This window comes from Lepidochelys kempii, chromosome 3 (assembly GCF_965140285.1).
Source record: "Lepidochelys kempii isolate rLepKem1 chromosome 3, rLepKem1.hap1, whole genome shotgun sequence".
NCBI lineage: Eukaryota > Metazoa > Chordata > Testudines > Cheloniidae > Lepidochelys > Lepidochelys kempii.
The window spans coordinates 102,080,140-102,095,881 of NC_136382.1; the positions used below are offsets into that span (position 1 = coordinate 102,080,140).

Below are 15,742 nucleotides of genomic sequence, written 5' to 3' on the forward strand. Positions count from 1 at the left end.
TGTTCAGCTCAGTGTCCAGAATACTATTCTACGGTCTGAAAAATTGGATTAGAAAAAGTGACATGAGATTTTGTGTACTTACTGTTGGTGTTCAGGATGGTTTAGGATAGTTATTTTATCTAATCAGGTTCACCAAACCCATGAATGCTTTTTGAAAATGAGCTCTGGCTAATTTTCACCAGTTTCAATGAGAGACGTACAGATGTTTTGCTCACCTCTTGCTTTTGACATCTAGTATTACTTTCTTGTTTACTTTTACCTTCTCATATATCAACAACATTTTTTTCATTATCTGTTGATCTGCCTGTCCAACTTAGATAATAAGCTCCTCAAGGTAAGGTCCATGTTTTCTCATTAGAGTTGATTGAAGATATTTTTGTTGAAACTTTTTTCAACCAAAAATTGGGTTTTAAGTAAATAATAATTTTGATGGAAAGTATCTGCTTCCCTTGAAAGTTCTAGATTTGTCTTCAGAAAATTAAAACTGAAATGTTTTAGGGGTTTTTTGACAAAAAGTTGACATTTTCTGCTGAAAATTTTGATTAAATGTATTTTGTTGTTTTGGTCTAATTTTTCTACACAACACCCCCTTCCTCATTTTCTGATCAGCTCCCCTTCTTATACACATATGTAAAGCACCATGCAAGCCAGAGCAGGTCAAATGAGCAGAAGCCCTATGTAGCTGGATCTGCAGAGCTGAGGTGGAATCCTGACTCTACTGAAGTCAATGGGAGTTTTATCATTGATTTCAATAGGGCCAGGATTTCACCCCTGAAATCTATTTTCATGGCAGTTCCTAGGAATTCAAGGATTTTGGGGACCACACGCCTGTCCCCATTGTAGCCCTGCAAACACCTCCACCCTGTGGAGAGCATTTGTCAGAAGCTGTGAAATTAAACTCACAGAATAGCCAGGGCATCTGTCCATGTCCCATGTGGTATGCTGAAAAACATGCTTCAATACTGAATTTTTACATAGGTCTGAATTCTGCATAGACTTAAAACACATGTTAATTTTACACACTGTGAGTAGTTCAATGGATTAATCACTGTGTGCAAAGTTAAGCATGTGCATATGTTTTGGTGACACTGTCATGCAGTCCACGTTAAATTCAGTCCTTATTTCTAACTAATCAGTTCTGAACTCTGCCTTCCAGAAAGAGTTCCAGAATTTATGAGGTACCAAATATATAGGCATCTTTAAAAAGTGTGTGATTTTTGGAGTCAACAGTGCTAGGCATAACAAAGTCACTGTTATAGTTCCACTCAGACCTATTTATATATGACACTGAGCACCGCTATGTATCTTGATATTTTTTCAGATTAAATATTTTCTTACATTAGCCATACCCTGAATGTGGGGAAAATATCAATTACATTTTGTTGTTACTGAAATAAATTGCTTCTTACAACAATTTAATTCAAAGATCGCTTAAATAGGAAAAGGCCCAGCCTGCAGGAGAAAGAGCCAAATGATGAGATTAGGTAAATTTCCCTTGGAGGATGGGAAACTTTCCATACGACAACTCCAGACATTTAAACTTGAATGATTCCTTCTTAGTGCATGCAGAGTGTATTCAGTGACAGTTTCAAATGAAGAACATAATCCTGAATTGAAATAACAGTGTTGTTTGTTTATTTATTTTATAAACTGTTGTTGAGTCTGGGTTTAACTGCTTCTGAGGGTAATTTAAACTATCTAGCAAGGTTACTGAACACAAATTCTGTCATCACTGTGGGGAACAATGTCCTAACCGTCTGAATGGAAAATGTTATTCAGAGCATTGACATTTCCTGTTTATGGTTAAAAAGGAGACATTTGTTTGCTGATTGACCATGCTGCTTAATGTAATAAGAGACACTTATTTAAATTTCACTATTATACCTCATTAAGACTTGATTACTGTACTGTAGCTTGAAACTGTAGGATTTTCACTTGAATAAATATGCAGTTGCAGCTAAATGCTGCTCTGTATTTTGCATTTCTAAATTCATGCTGTTCCCCCCATTTCCTCAAAGATTATCATAATTAAATTAAATGATTCTAAATTCATGCAATCCCCCCCAAATCATCATAATTAAAGTAAAAAATCTGAATAACTGTTACACCTCCATATACCCAATTAGCAGCCATGCAACCATAAACTAAATAACTTTAATTGGGTAAGAAGAAACAAACAAAAACAAAATAGTAACAGCAAAGATTTCAAAATAAGCACAGGTGGACAACAATTACAACTGTCACCCAGTCCACTCCTAAATTTCTGCTTTTAGTTCCAACTAACCAGTTTGAACTTACTACCTAGGAAGAGTTTCAGAACTTAAAAGTCATCTCAAACCAAAAGAAACATACATCACAATGAGCACTCACAAAGACTTGTTTCCCCCTCAGGTATGTCCTCAGACTGTTAAGATAACAGATTGCAGTAACAGAGTAAAAAATGCAACCCTGAGGAGTAAACTGATAAAATGTTTGGGTCAAGAAAATACATGTTTCATTCAGTTATCTTACTTTGCCATCCTGTCATTTCTTTCTCAAGCATGAGGCATACTGGCATGGTAGCTGTGATACACATACAGTACGACCACAGAATCTTAGATTTCAGTGCAGCTCACACACACCACACAAAATTAATCTGTGAAAATAATGAAGCAATAAACTTCTTATGTTTCAGATCCAAAAACCAGTACTGTAATTTATTTGTTTGCTGCTAAACAATATTTGACTTTTTTGTTGGGGGGAAACTTTTTTTAAAAAAAAAAAAACTTTCTGGAATGACTGCTGACAGTTCTCTGTGATCAGTCTGTTTAGGCATATGGTATTTTTTCTGTTCTCTAAGCCAAAACTATTTCCCAAATCAAAGTGAATTCATGAACCATTTCAGTTGTCCTGAAACAGCATTTTTTGGTAAGTAAACTATTCACTTAAAAAGTTTCACCCATCTCTAATCTTTCTGTAACACTAAACATTTACTAGATACTGTTGCAAGTAAAAAATAAAGACATGGGATATAATTTTCAAAAGCACTTGGGTTCTTGAACATGGGACTTAAACTCTATCCTCAGTCACTCAAACACTTTTGAAAATTTTACCCATGGTCCCTGCCCTCCAAAGGCTTAAAGAAGTAACATATAGAAAAGAGAAAGGGTGCAAATTGTATGTGGCTCAGTAGTGTGGTAAAGCATGTTAAAGTTAATTAATGTTAATTAATTCCATGAAATTCACATTCTCTAATATTAGACCAGATTCTGATACCCTTGCATAGGGTAGCTCCTTGCTCCATAAGTAGTCCCATTGATTTCAGTGGAATAAAGTACTATTCAGCATCAGTGGAAACATAATAAGGGTCAGCTTCAGATAATACTACTCTTTCAAAGTAATTAGTACTATTTGAATATTGTTATTATCATTCATAACTTTTCCAGCACCCAAAATTGTGATAGGCACCTCATTAAACAAAGAGGAAGACACAGCCCATGCCTAAATATCTTAACATCTAAAATGAGTCCATACATAATAAGAAGGGAAATGAAAGAGAGGGATGGGGCAGAGGATGTAATGATGAAGGGTGCATCAGAAGCTTTATAGCAACTTTGTCTTTGTATGTTTCATCGGGCCAGAGGTAGTTTTTGTTTTTATATTTTTAAATATGTTATGAGCTAGAGTATACTTAGCCAGGTATAATTTCCCTTGGGTCCTGGTGCAAAGGACACTCAGAAGCCAACAGTGATCCAGCTGTCACCTGATGTGTATTGAGATGTTATATTTGTGTGACCTCAGCAGGAATTTGACTGATGTGGCAGAGTGGTTTTGCCTGAGTTTTTTTCCATGGTTATATTAATGTAATTTTGTTTGTTCAACTTTAAGAGTTCATTGGAACATATGGATCCGCATTTCAGTAACAGTTTCATTCACTGGCCCCTGAAATAAGCAGTCATTGGAAAGATGAGTTTACAACTGGATTTTGGGGTCACTATGACACATCATTCAGAGGATACTCTGGAAGCAGCTGTTCCCATCTCATTACCTGATGGATAGATGGGTATCCTCCAATCATAATTGTTCACTCTGTGGAGAATAACCAGATAACTAGGATTTGACACCAACTGGAATTCCCCAGGTAGTGATACCTATAAACCTGTAGTACTCAAAAGTGCTTCTAAGGAGGCTCTGGCAAGGATGCTAAACCTACCTGGCTTGTCTGATCTAGAAAATTGATCACCAGGGAAATAGGCACAGTATTATTAGGACTTAGGTGGGCATGCTATTCAGTATGGTCCAGATACAACCATCCTTACTCATGCTCAGTTGTCTCATTCATTGGTATTTTATTACCTACTTATAGCCTAGCTATGCTGGTATTTACACAAAGAGTGGTATACACCTGACCACTGCAGCATCATTTTGGCGGATATATATTTACAGACTATATATTTACAGGTTACAGGAATGTTTTATTACCTACCATGATGGGGAGAATAGTCAGACTAATTGCAGACATTCCTATAACAGGATTTCCTTGCATCTTTGGTGCATTGGTTCAGTGATGTAGTAGTAAAAAAAGACATGGGTAAACCCCTAAACTAAACTCCATATTCTCCCAGTAAGAAGTGGGTAAATTCTGTTTACCCTCAACTACACTACTGCATTGGTTAGTCGCTACCATATCCCTGTTGGAGAAAAACACAGTTCTCCCTCTCAGGTTGGGTGCAGCAAGACAGATGCACTTTATTATCTCAAGCAATTGCACAAAGGGAGAGAGTGCACTAGGACTCAGGGTTTCCCCCACCTAGGCAGGTATCTCTAAAGATAAACAATTCGAGCAAGCATTTATACCTTTATTACAGACAATAATAACAGCTGCATATTGTTTATACATATTCCTTCATGATCTCTTATTTTTCTCACCAATTTCTCTTATAGTCTACATTCTATTCTTAATACAAGGTCACAACAGCCTCTTTCACAGTTCTTTTCCACTCGCTTTGCACTATCCCCGCTTCTACAAATCTCGCATTATTAAAGCTAGAGTTAGCCTGACTCCTGCTCATTTCAGAGGCCTGAATCCAAATTCCCTTTATCTACTTCCACATCCCCAAAACCATACACAGAACAGAGAGTGGGGGGAGGAGGGGAAACAGATGGAGTAGGAGATCAAATGTGGGAATGGAGCCTTAATATCAAGCATAGATAGATGATGACCCCTCAAAGCAGACAAATTCTTCCATCATGGAAAGGGGCAGTTAGAAGATTTGGGGATTAGGGAGCTGAATCCCAGAGGATCAGGGCACACATACTTGTGTCCCTTCACTATGCTGGATTTTAAGAAAAAGTTTAAGTTATGATACTGGTCATTCTCTTAAGAAGAAGTTGTGGTCCATGTGAACCAGAAGGCCTGTATAGAGTATGTAGCTGCCTATTGCATGATCACATTGTGAGTGCATCAGTATAGAGCTTGGGTGATCATTTAGTTAGAAAAGAAGACCAAGGTGATAGGAGTGGGTGAATTCAGATGTTCATGTTCTGCAGCTAGCCACAATGGAATGGAGTATCAGTGTACAGTGTAATATGGGGCTAAATAGAAGGAGCTGCACCCTTTACATATTTCTTATTAGAAAGGAATACAGACAAAACTTCAGGGGAGGATTACACTCCACTGAGAAATGTGGAGTTTGGCTGCACAACCAACTCTGATGTGGCTATAGATGCTACTATTTTTGCTCACAAGTCTGAGGCACACAATCACCTACAGCATGAAGGGACAGTGCTTGAAATGTGCCAGGTGTACATTTAAGGGGGTTTTCTTGGAAAAGTTTGAATCTTCTGCCAGTTCAGTGGAGTGATTTTTGACATTGCATAATCTAATGTGCCTGTTCAGGCTTGCAATGAAGTGAGAGCCCACCAGGTCAAAGGCCAGATAGCTTGCAAGCTTTGTGGCACAGGATGAACACTTTGCAGACAATCTAATTTTATAGGGTTGAAATTGTTGTGCACATGCAATGTACATGTAAAATACAGAACTTTTTTGTTTCAGACTGTCTGATGCAATTTTCCAGAGTTATGACATTAAGCAAAACGTAAAAGTTCAGGCCAGAGAACAACAAGAAGTTACTGTCTGGTATCATTCAACATAAAAATCAGTGCCCCCATTTAGGTACCAAAGGCTACAAGCCGCCTCTCTGGCTTTTAATCAATCAGTCTCTTAAACTGGAGTCCCTTTGTGTTTTTCACACTGGAGTCTTTGGTATTACTAAAGCATTCCCATGTCCAAAAGCCCAGTCTCTCTTGGCAACAAGATTTTTGAGGGATTCTGCTTTCTAATAAGAGATTACTATGAATCTGAAAATGAAGTTTAACCAGCAGCTGCTAGCCAGCTCCAATGCCGATAAATCTTAGTTTAAAAGGCATTCCCTTCTAGTTGTAAGACCAGTATTGGAAAACTGGTTACATATGTTATGCAACAGTGTACTTCAACATTTTTCAGTGTTCTATAACTAGGCTTTTCCTGGTGAAATATATGGCCTGATTTGATTATTCTCTCACTTATCCTTTGATGATTAAAAGAAAAAATAATTGCCTATGCAAAAAATCCAAACCTCCTCAAAGCAGACTTAAAAAAAACAATAGGTTTTTTTTTATTTTGAAGTAGGATACATCAATGGGACTCAAAGTGATTTACTTCCCTAAGAAATTTGAGTTAAAAATCCTTTATCACTACCTTCTCTATCACCCAACATATTAATAATGATGAAAAAGGTTTATTTGTGTCAATATGCTATTTGTTTTATTGTACAAGAGACACTCAGAGATACTTGATATTTGACCAACCAGATGTATTTTTGATTGTGTCTTATGTGTCTACCCATATAAACCCTAAGCATTGTACTTTCTCCCATTCCATCACTGGTCAACATGTTTGCTCCATTCTCATGAGTGATACTGCACAATGAATGGAGACACATGAAAGAGATGGTTTGAGTACGTATCCAAACATCATCCATACTCTCTGAATCTCTGCAGAGTCTGCAAAATTGTGCTGCAAATCTCATAAAAGCAGGCTCTCTGATGGGATTTGTAATACTTTCTGGTGCCATTTGGTCATGGAAATAGCGCAGCCTTTCTTCCAGTATTTTGGCTATTCTGCTTCTGGTCCCAGACAGAACCTCCAAGCAGCATGAAAATTAAAAATAATGGCAGGGGGGGTGGGTAAGAAACACATTGGCTGATTTCTTTGTATCTTCAGCAAGGCTGGTTCAAAGTTCTGGGTGAAGGTTCCAAATTCTGGGTAAGTTAGTTCTTATTTTATACTACTTGCTTTGACTATCCTTTATACTAGAGAGACAAGGTGGGTATTGGACCAACTTAGTAAGCTTGAAAGCTTTTCTTTCACAAACTGAAGTTGGTCCAATAAAAGATATTACCTCACCCACCTTGTCTCCCTAATATCCAGGTACCAACATGACTACAACACTGCAAGCCATGGAAGATATCCTTAATACCAATATTCAGTCTCAGACAACTTTTTTCTGCCTATTACTACTATTCATGTAGAGATTATTATTACTAGGAGTTGCAAGATTGGTTCCACAAATTTTTAAACAGATACTTTAAGGAGGTTAAGCAAATAAGAAGGAAAAATGGATTGGGTGTTGAAACTAGTATGGTCATGTTACACTTAGTGCTGAAAAACCTTCAAGCAAAGTGATTATGGAGTTCCTGGCTTCTAAAACATACATTCTTTCATCAACAGATGTTATAAATTGACAGAAGTGTGTATACACCACTCAAGTACGTGAAGGGAAACAGAGGTATGCCAGGTGTGTTGGGAGAACATTTGTATAAAGCAGGTAATACTGTATTTAAGTTTTTTAATTGCAGTAGGAAATATAATGCTGCATTTGGGAGATCTGAGGTCAGCATTTATACCTAAGAAGCACAGGTCCAAAGTAATGTATAATATAATTTTGGCTGATGCAGTTAAATTAGTAAGTAATCCACTTAAAATAAGTCTTAGGGAGAAAGAAAGCACCGAGGCCTAAGCTAAAAACTGTAAAAAAAAAAAAATGTTACTGAAGAATCATGAACAGAAAGAGATAAAAGCACTAAAACACGCTTCAAAAATATAGTTTCTGTAGAAGCGTTTCTCATGAATTTGAAACTGTCATTTTCATGACATATGTATGGCAAACATCTGTATGGTGCAAGCTCAGAAAAAGAATCAAGAAATAAGGTCACCAGATAAATTGAAAAATAAGACAAAAATAATAGATATACGAAGCATTAATAGTGAAAGCGATCTGGTAACATTTTTATATATTGTGACAAAGTCAGACCTGGCAGTTCTGGAAGGGTGGTTGAAGGTAGGTATAGTAGTCTTAAAATGATTAAAGCACTTTTTCCTATGAACTGAAAGAGGTTATCCTCAAGTTAATTATCGACACATGAGTTTAATGAAGGGCAGCCTGTGACCTTTAAAAATCTCTTCCATTGAGAGGGATAAGAGAGGATGGATGACAAACACGCTGCAGAAGGGTTGCATGCAGTGAAGGGAAAAGGTTTCTTGTAGTGAAGAGCTGTTTTCCTCTATAAGCGGAAATCTTTTGTTTGGGGTGGGGGCCTTGGTTCTCAACGTAGCTGGACCCAGAGAGGGTGGCTGGCAACTGGTAGTGACATAAAAAGAGGCAGTACTCCAGCTGGTGTTAGGAAATGTAATTTTTTTGTTTTTGTTTAAAGATGCTTTGGGGCCAACTCTGTAAATATTGTAAATAAACCATGTGAAATATTAAACCTCCAGTGTCAGCCTGTTTTACCCCAGGTCTCCTCAACACCACAGGGAGAAATGCTGAGACCTGACGTGACAAAAGAGATGTGTTGTCACACGATGTAGATAAGCAATGGAAATCAGAGTGCACGATGGTACTTAAATGGATTTCAGAAGTTTCAATGTGCCTCCAGGGGAGAACTCTTACATAGAATGAGAAATAATAAAAAGAATTTTTAAAAAATGTAATCTTTGACCAGATAAAATGGCATAACCTAAACTAACCCTTTCATTACCCGCAGAAAACCTGAGTATTCAGGCACCAGGCAGGTGGCATACAGAGCAATTGGGGGAGTGGAGCTGCTCTCTCTCTCTCTTACTGACATAGCTCCTACCCCAATCTAAGGGTTGGCATAGCACCAGTGGCCCCTCTAGGCCAATTATCCATGCACACAAAATCCATGCTCAATGTGGTTTATGCAAGACCGATGCAGAGACCTTTTCATAGGGCAGTGGGACTACCCAATCAGCAGACACCCCCCCACACCCCACTCATTTCCTGTGAGAAGCTTATGTGGTGCAGAGGACTTTGTCTTATGAATATGATACTCTTTGTGTACTCATTTCAATAAAAGCACATTTAGAAAAAGAAGTGAGACAAACTTTCATTTTCAAGAATGGCTAGTTAATAATTATCTAGAGCAGTGCAAGAATCTGAATAATCAATAGACTTAAACTTATATTTTAGAAAGTCTTGAGTAACAAATACAACACAAAGCCTGAGCCCCTGCATTTGAGAAAACTCAGGGCTAATTTCTATGTATAGGAAAAATAAAAACATACTTCATGGCCGCAAGCCCCAAGCATATGCCACATCTTGGAGCTGCAAGCAACAAGACAGGCAAATGCACATCTAGCTGTGGGAGGTTTTTGCACAGAGGTGATGTACACTGCTCTGATAAACAAAGACAGTTTCATCTTGGGGTTTCAGAGCTACTGTACAGCCATCTTACAGGTCCAGCGTGTGGATTAGATGATGCCTGACATACTCTATCCCCAACATGTCCCCTTCTTAAGTTAAGGAAGTATGGGCTGGATGAATGCACTATAAGGTGGGTAGAAAGCTGGCTAGATTGTCGGGCTCAACGGGTAGTGATCAATGGCTCCATGTCTAGTTGGCAGCCGGTATCAAGTGGAGTACCCCAAGGGTCGGTCCTGGGGCCGGTTTTGTTCAATATCTTCATAAATGATCTGGAGGATGGTGTGGATTGCATTCTCAGCAAATTTGCGGATGATACTAAACTGGGAGGAGTGGTAGATACGCTGGAGAGGAGGGATAGGATACAGAAGGACCTAGACAAATTGGAGGATTGGGCCAAAAGAAATCTGATGAGGTTCAATAAGGATAAGTGCAGGGTCCTGCACTTAGGACAGAAGAACCCAATGCACAGCTACAGACTAGGGACCGAATGGCTAGGCAGCAGTTCTGCGGAAAAGGACCTAGGGGTGACAGTGGACGAGAAGCTGGATATGAGTCAGCAGTGTGCCCTTGTTGCCAAGAAGGCCAATGGCATTTTGGGATGTATAAGTAGGGGCATAGCGAGCAGATCGAGGGACGTGATCGTTCCCCTCTATTCGACATTGGTGAGGCCTCATCTAAAGTACTGTGTCCAGTTTTGGGCCCCACACTACAAGAAGGATGTGGATAAATTGGAGAGAGTCCAGCGAAGGGCAACAAAAATGATTAGGGGACTGGAACACATGAGTTATGAGGAGAGGCTGAGGGAGCTGGGATTGTTTAGCCTGCAGAAGAGAAGAATGAGGGGGGATTTGATAGCTGCTTTCAACTACCTGAAAGGGGGTTCCAAAGAGGATGGCTCTAGACTGTTCTCAATGGTAGCAGATGACAGAACGAGGAGTAATGGTCTCAAGTTGCAGTGGGGGAGGTTTAGATTGGATATTAGGAAAAACTTTTTCACTAAGAGGGTGGTGAAACACTGGAATGCGTTACCTAGGGAGGTGGTAGAATCTCCTTCCTTAGCGGTTTTTAAGGTCAGGCTTGACAAAGCCCTGGCTGGGATGATTTAACTGGGAATTGGTCCTGCTTCGAGCAGGGGGTTGGACTAGATGACCTTCTGGGGTCCCTTCCAACCCTGATATTCTATGATTCTATGATTCTTCAGTTCTACCTATTGCGATTTTTAAAATTGGCCTCTTGCACTGATATTTGGTTCTGCAGCCAGAAAGTTCATAATGGGATCGAGTGGGTATAGATGAAGCCTGAACAAACCCTTAGAAGTTTAGTGAAACAAGAGGAGGAGATACTGTTCTACTGTTTGAAGCTGTATACAAATACAGTTTAGTGCCTGGTACTGACTCTGGTTCAAATAGCTTCCTCTCTATGTTGTTGAAAGTATACTTTGTATTTATGACAGGTAAATTGATCATTTATTATTATTTATTATTATATTATTTGTATTGCAGTAGCTCCTACAGCCTTCAAACTGGAGGGTTTAGTAGAGCCTGCACAAATATATAGGCAGACACAGTCCCTATCTCAAGGAACTTAAAGTTCCAAGAAATATAAAATAAAGGAAAATTAAAATGAGAAATCATAACCCTGATTATACCCAGAAGTTACCTACTACAGGACAGGCCCAACAAAGGAAATAACAGAACGCCACTAGCCATCACCTTCAGCCCCCAAACTGAAACCTCTCCAGCGCATCATCAAGTATCTACAACCTATCCTGAAGGATGACCCATCACTCTCACAGATCTTAGGAGACAGGCCAGTCCTTGCTTACAGACAGCCCCCCAACCTGAAGCAAATACTCACCAGCAACCACACACCACACAACAAAAACACGAACCCAGGAACCTATCCTTGCAACAAAGCCCCTTGCCAACTGTGTCCACATATCTATTCAAGGGACACCATCATAGGGCCTAATCACATCAGCAACACTATCAGAGGCTCGTTCACCTGCGCATCTACCAATGTGATATATGCCATCATGTGCCAGCAATGCCCCTCTGCCATGTACACTGGCCAAACCGGACAGTCTCTATGTAAAAGAATAAATGGACACAAATCAGAGGTCAAGAATGATAACATTCAAAAACCAGTCGGAGAACACTTCAGTCTCTCTGGTCACTCGTTTACAGACCTAAAAGTCACAATTCTTCAATAAAAAAACTTCAGAAACAGACTCCAACGAGAGACCCCTGAATTGGAATTAATTTGCAAACTGGACACCATTACATTAGGCTTGAATAAAGACTGGGAGTGGATGTGTCATTACACAAAGTAAAACTATTTCCCCATGTTTATTCCCCTCCCCTCCCCCACCCACCCCCCACTGTTCCTCACATGTTCTGGTCAACTGCTGGAAATGGCCCACCTTTTCACTTTGATTATCATTACAAAAGGTTTTTTGTTTGTTTGGTTTGGTTTTTTCCTCTCCTGCTGGTAATAGCTCACCTTACCTGATCACTCTCGTTACAATGTGTATGGTAACACCCATTGTTTCATGTTCTCTGTGTACATAAAATCCTCCCACTGTATTTTCCCCTGCATGCATCCGATGAAGTGAGCTGTAGCTCACGAAAGCTTATGCTCAAATAAATTGGTTAGTCTCTAAAGTGCCACAAGTACGCCTTTTCTTTTTAAGGTGCCACAAGTACTTATTTTCTTTTAACCCTGATTCAGTGACCCTTTATCGTACTTATGTTCTCTTCTCTGTTAGCAGATATGGTGTAAGGCATAGTTACTTGCTCCTGTCCTCATTGTAGGTAAGTGTTGAATGCAGAAGTAGTCTTATCTGCTACATAATTTACCTGTTGTATGCAGTGCAATTGTAGCCATGTCGATTCCTGGGAGCTTAAATTCATAACTCTGCTAGACACTAAAAGTCATGGACTGAACACTGGATTTATGGCTTATTACAACCATCCGTAACCCACTAACTCCCTCTTTTTGTCCTATGATTGCAGAGGTGTTAACAGGTCACTCTACCTTGAATGGTCCCTTAAAATATGTGCTAGCTACTTATGCTAAATCTGTTCCACCTTGCATTTAGCTGTGACACTCGGAGTACCTTCCCCAGACCTGAAGAAATGTTCTGTGTAGCTCGAAAGCTTGTCTTTCTCACCAACAGAAGATGGTCCAATAAAAGATATTACCTCACCAACCTTGTCTCTCACGTAATTTACCTGTCACTTGGTGCATCTTGTTCTAAGATATAGAGGCAGTGGAGAAATGCTGATTTCTGAGGATCTGGCCCACAGAAAACAAAGTGAATGTTATGGGGTTTTTTTCTACATACAGCAAAGTACCAGATAATGAAAATAGTGCAGTTGGCATTTTACATTGTATGTGAAATCCTGAACTAATAGAAAGAACTGTTAGTTCACTAACATATGTTATTTCATTACCGTACCTTGTAGTAGGAATAATGGCCCAATCCTGCAACACCTTACCCAGACAAACAGTCCCACTGGCTTCAATGGATGCCAGTGTAGATACTTGGATGAGTAAAGGTTTGTAGGATTGGGCCCTAACTTCCTTAACATGTAAGTCTCCAAAACAGCACCTAATGCAGTCTTAAATGCCTTTGAACTAACAGCCAACACCATTCAATTTGGCAGGCTCTTCACCCAGAGAAAACCATATTTCCTAAAAGCGGTTGGGGTAGATTGTGGCTTTCAGGCCTACAGTGGGGGTGAAGCAGAGCTGCACTGCCTGGAAGGAACTCGTGAAGCACATAGCTTCTCCGGGGAATGCAGGGAGAATGAACACTGCATCTTTTAGAAAGATGGAGCCTACTCACCACCAGCAGAGTTGGACTGTTCTGTGTGTGGGAACGGGGGGCTGATGTCTCCTAACTGGAACCACATCCCAGGTTTCACAGGTTTTTTTTTACAATAATCACTTCCCTTTCTTTACCTCTTTCAACTCAACCGTCTACAATCAGAGAATCTTGACATTCTTCACTACCTAGCTTTACTTTTATCTCTATTTCCCTAAGGTCTTGTCTAGACAAAATATTGTACTTTACAATGAAAATTAATATATCTGAAAATAAATTAGTCAGAGGATAATAATAATTAACAAAAAGAAATGAAAGAGAGAAAGAAAAGGTGTGCTATATGAACCAAATTCTACTTAACTTGGAGCTGGACCACCTTAAGGACTTAAACCAGTAAAAGTACTTAAGCATTTGTACATAACTAATTGTTTAGTCCTTCTGAAGCTGATGAGACTGCTTATGTACTTAAAGTTATGCACATGGCTTTTTCTCTTTCTAAAAGTGGCATGCCTTGTTTGTGCTGAATGTATACAACAGAAGAAACCATGAATCAACATCTACTTATGCATCCAAATAGCCCAATCAGTTTGTTGAAAGCAGATAATGCATTTGGCTTGTCCTTTGTCCATTTCTATCTTTGTTTGCATGGCCCATGTCCTTTTTGGAGATCCATAATCCCATTCCTTTGTGTAATCAATAAGCATTTGAAAATGCACAATGTGTTTGCAAGAATACATCTGTATAAATCCACAACAAGCCTGTATAAGTCAGCTATATAGCTGGGTGACATATCTGAAAATTCAAGTTCTATCCTTAGAAAGAAATGCTAAAACAGGATTTTCACAATTCCTTTTCTCTCCTTCTCTCTGTAATCAGTTTAGCTGTCAGTGAGTACTACAACATTTAAATTACAACATTGCTTTCTTCCCCAAGTCAGAAAAACATTGAAAATAATATTAAAATTGTCAGCTATTTATAATAAAATATCAAACAGGAGACTTTCAAAGTTTATGAGATTCTAATATTCATTATAAATCACAGCATAAATACAGAATATGAAACACCACACTTCTGTGAAAAAAAATCAACCAATAAGTGAATTTCAGCTGAAGTTCTCAAACTTCAACCGGCCACATAGTACATTCACATGGTGCACCTATAGTAGCTGTCATCCAAAGCATCTTAAGGCAAGTTACACAGTCTTTTCAGTGAAGCATACATGTGTACAGTTGCTATTAAGATCAGCATTGAAAGACGTGCATAGGTGCTTAATATTCTGAGCCTATATCATTTGAAAACACATAGCAAGGAGTTTTCACACATTAATATTGCAGGCCAAATTCTGTTTTACATATACCCCTGTATAACAGGTTACCACCTACTTCAATGGGATTTACATGCAAGTAACTGGCAGCATCATTTGGACCTAACGATTTATCCACTGGAAAATTGATTAAACCCATGGTACCGCAGAATAACCATGTCTCATATACACATTTGAGATAATGGGTCAAGTTCTCTTAGGGTATGTATACACTGAAAAAGAACCCCACAGCAGCAAGTCTCTGAACCCAGGTCAACTTACTTGGGATTGTGTTACCGAGATAAATATAGAAGTGTAGACATTCTGCCTTGGGCTGGAGCCTAGGCTCTGAGATCCACGCCTGTCGCTGGGTTTCAGAGCCTGGACTCCAGCCGAAGCAGGAATGTCTGCACTGTTATTTTTAGCCCTGTAGCACAAGTCCACAGCCTGACCTGGGCTCTGAGACTCTCTGCTGGGGGTGTTTTTTGCAGTGTAGATGTACCTTTTGTTTTTAGACCCTTACAATCTCACCGAACTTATTGGAGATGCATGAACATAACAGAGAAGCCCAACAATAGTAGTAACATCTTCATGTTTTTACTTGAAACATCAATGGGCTTTAGGAAAAATTAAAACCTTGGGCCTGATCCTGCAACCCTTATTCATACATAATAATTGTATAGTGCCACTCAAGTCAAGGACTACTAACTGCAGGATCATGCTCCTTTTAACTAGCACCATCTAATTTTGTTTCTCAAGACTGAAATTTCTCTCAAATAATTCTTACTTTGTTCTTTTAACATCTATTCACACTGACACAATAATTTTATGATTACAAATTACATACCTTAAATTAATGAGGAGTGA

The 15,742-nt window shown here is 39.0% G+C and overlaps 1 protein-coding gene across 1 annotated transcript in view; it reads right to left on the reverse strand.

Moving 5' to 3' along the window:
* MOXD1 (monooxygenase DBH like 1) overlaps positions 1 to 15,742 on the reverse strand; it is an 84,461-nt gene that overhangs the window by 47,244 nt on the left and 21,475 nt on the right. The window lies entirely within an intron of this gene.